Raw genomic sequence first — 3809 nt, 5'->3', positions numbered from 1 at the left:
AACAAATTGCCCATCAGTGGGTATGGATTTCCACGGCCGGGTCGCTCGGTGAATGAGGGATCTGGATAACTGGATTTCCTGGCAGCCTGAGGATGAAGCAAAGAAGCTTATGATTTCAAATTAATTCCGGCAACACTGAGTGACTTCTACATCCGAGGCTCCAGGGTAAAAAGACACGCGCCATATGTGTGTCGGGGTCAGGGTCCTGGCAGGAAGGATGGCACAACCAGGGGAACTGAGGAGAGCTTAACGAGGGCCCACTTACACAGGTATGGCAGGGTCAAGGGGAACCATCACGGGGTGGGAAGTCTCCTGAGGCTAGCCATGTTGGGGAGCTGTCATTGCCCCTGGGCTGATAGGAAGGGGACGAAGTGGATCCCAGAAGAAGAGAGCTGGAGCCGGGGAGCTGGAGCCGACGCTGCAGGGGGGACCGCCTGCTGGAGGCTGTGGCTTCTGTGGAGGAGCACAGCGCTGGCCACCGCCGGGGCCGGGCCGGCAGGACTGCGCCCTCTTGTTCCTTCCATCCACTGATCGTCTGTTGGGGACCCAGGAGGGCCTGTGGACGCAGTCTGTTGAGATCAAACTCTGGCCACAAAGCAGTGGGGGCGGGGGGGGGAGGGGGTGGAAGAGGGTCCGGGGTGGGGGTTGGTGGAGAATATTGGCACCCTGGATAATTTCACATTCTCACGATTGCTCTTTGAGGTGGATGTTGTGTCCACTTTCCCAGTGGTGAACAGAGGCCCAGAGTAGAGGCGTCACTCGTGCAAGTTCACGTGGCTCCTCAGAAGCCAAGCCAGGACCAGAGCTCAGACCCTCTGACCCCCATTCCAGTGCTCGTTCCCGGCTCCATGCCACCTCCCACACCAGCCTACTAGAGAAAGGGTCTGCTTATTCCTTTGGCTTCTAGATTCTTGGGAATGATGAGACCTCGGTTTGAAAGAACTGCCTTCCTGGGCGAGAGAATGAATTCTGCAAAGTGTGGGATTAGAATTGGGGGCAGTTTTCTGAGAACTGGGTGAGCAGTCGGCAGGGCTGAGTTCCAGGTGGGCCCCCACTCACAACAGGTGCTATTTATCAGGCCTCCGATATGCGCCAGCTCTGTGCTAAATGCTCATATAAATCATTGCTAACCCTCAAAGGGACTTATCGTTATTTCCTTTTTGCTGGCCCAAAACCAGAAACAGAGAGGTTAAATTACTTCTTAAAGGTGGAAATAGGATTCAAAATCAAGACTGACTGGTGGCAAAGGCCAAGCTTCCTTGTTTACTCCAGTGTTTGTCCTTTGGAGGCCTGCTGCTGATTTTGACCCATGGGGACCCCAAGAACTTTGTAAAAAAATGAAAACAGTGGCCATCTTAAAATTGTGCAATTTCATATAAAAACCTGAATTTCTGACTTCTATTGAACAATTAGAAAGTTGGAAACCCTGGGCCCATACTGTTGTATGGCAACGATTGGCTGAAGCTGAGTAGCCTCCTTCAAACAGAGTACTTGCTCTCATTTTTGCCATAGTCCTCACCACTCCCTACTGAGCCCCACACTGAGGCTGAGAATCAGTTGCCATTTCTTATCTGCCTGTAGCAATGGTTCTCTTACACTCGTCCACTCCACTTATTTATGTTGCCTGCTTGGCTCCAGCAGACATTTGGGTTTGTGTCTCCAAAGTGCCCACTTCATTGATGGTACAAGATGATCTGTTGGGGTGAAAGAGACAAATATTGGACCTTCTATTTACATGTATGAGCTCATTCATTTTTAATGTTTATTTTCATGTTTTATAATATACTTAATATGGCAATACAATAGTCATGGCTATGTTTTACAAATAAGTCGTGCATATACTTTGGGGCACTTGCTCAGAACCATTTTCCCGATAGGGCTCTGAGATGGAAAAGTTTGCAGAGCGCTGCTCCTAACACCGAACTTTATACTAGCTGTGAGACACCGTGAAAATCGCTTCTAGACCTAGATTTTTTTCATCTGGAAAGTAGAGATATCGATACTGTCTACCTTGAAGAGTTGCTTCAAAATTATAAACACCCAGCAAACAGTAAAGTGTTGAGCAGTAGAGATGAGGCCACCCTGGGAGAAGTCACCGGCACAGGAGCCACGCGGTGGCTGCTGCTCTTCCGTTCACGTCGACCTGGAAGGCTGATTGGAAGGCTCCTGTAGGGTGTTGAGGCATAAAGCCAGGGCTGCAGCTGACCTGGTCCCAGCCCCCAGGGCAGTGAGGACTGACTGCCAGGCTCGTCAGGGCTGTGGAGGTGCTCTTGGGGAAGACAGCAGCTCTGCTCTCAGTAACGAGAAGCAGCTGCCCCATTTCAGAGCCCCTTGCCCTCACCTCCAGCCTACACCTGGGATCCCAGAGAGAACTTCCCCCATTTCCTTCAGCCCCCGCTGCCTCCTTTGTCCTTGGGTTCATTCTGGCTTGGGGAAGATCAAGGTTTAAAGCGGGACTCAGAAACACAGGTGAGGGTGCCAGCAGAGGGCTCGCCTCGGGGTGACCCTGAGAGATCTCCCTCCCACCCGACGGGAAGAGATGACCCTGAGGCCAGGCACTTCATAGCTCCCCAAGGGCAGGCCAGCCTGAGAGTGGGAGCTCAGGCCTCCTGGGAGTGGGCCCCTTTTTGGGCTGGGGGCAGGGGTGAGGCAGATCTTGACGTTGACTGAGTCTCTGGGACAGGATGCTCCGGGCACTCACTTCTTTCTTTTCATTTACTGAGGATGATTGCAGTGTTCAAAGCCCCAAGGTACGCAGAGGTACAGTCAGCCAGGATCACAGCCTCCTCCTGAGGGCTGGAGCAAGGATGACCTGCTTTGCTGGACTGAGAAGTTCCCTGGGATGTGGGACTTTCAGTGCTAGAACTGGGGCAGTTCAGGGCAAGCCGTGAAGGCTGGCCATCCCGGATGGAGCCAGAAGTCAAACCCTTACAGCCTGTCTCCAAAGCCACAGGGTCCCCGGCTCATCTCCAGGGCCTGAGTGAGGACAGTGAGGGGCACTGGGGGCGTGCGCAGGGTGAGCGGCGGGGAACGCCTGGACGAGGAGAGGAAGCGCCTCGAACATAAGGACGAGTTCTCTGTGGGTCTCTGTCTTGGAGAGGGGCAGGAGAGAGCAGAGGGGGAGCTCCCTATCCACCCTGTTTGCAAGATGAGAGTCCAGTGGGAAGAGGACAGAGCCTGTGCAGATCCTAAGAGCTGCTGTTCATGCAGCATCTTTACACTTATCACTCAGTCCAAACCCTTGTGGGGCAGGTTTTCACAGATGAACAGAACAGAGCTCTGAGAAGGCCAGGAATTTGCTCAGCGCCGGCCTCGGTCCCTTCCGTCTGCTATAACGAAACGCATAGACTGGGAAGCTTAGAAGCGGGAGAAACGGATCGCTCACAGTTCTGGAGGCCGGAAGTCTGAGATCAGGGTGTCAGCATGGTTGGGTGAGGGCCCTCTTCTGGGCTGCAGGCTTCTCGTTGTGTTCACATGACGGAAGGGGCCAGGGAAGTATGGGAAATCTCTTTTATGAGTACTAATGCCATTCACAAGGACTCCACGCTTGTGACCAAGTCACATCCCAAAGTCCCTCCTACTTATACGATCGTCTGTGAGCGTTCGGATTTCAACATATGAACCTGGGGGAGGAGGACACAGGCACCGAGGCCACAGCAGCCCCTGGTGGAAAGTGGTAGTCTGCAGTTGACTGTAGATCTGCTTCCGTCCAGGGCCTGTATTTTTAACCATTAGGCAACACTGTCTTTCTAGGAGAATGTTCTTTAAACATCAAATCATTTCATATTATTATTACAACTCAGGAGCTG

Source organism: Equus asinus, chromosome 17, assembly GCF_041296235.1.
Source record: "Equus asinus isolate D_3611 breed Donkey chromosome 17, EquAss-T2T_v2, whole genome shotgun sequence".
In the NCBI taxonomy this organism is placed as follows: domain Eukaryota; kingdom Metazoa; phylum Chordata; class Mammalia; order Perissodactyla; family Equidae; genus Equus; species Equus asinus.
The sequence above is the reverse complement of the archived record's forward strand: the minus strand, read 5'-3'. Positions refer to the sequence as shown.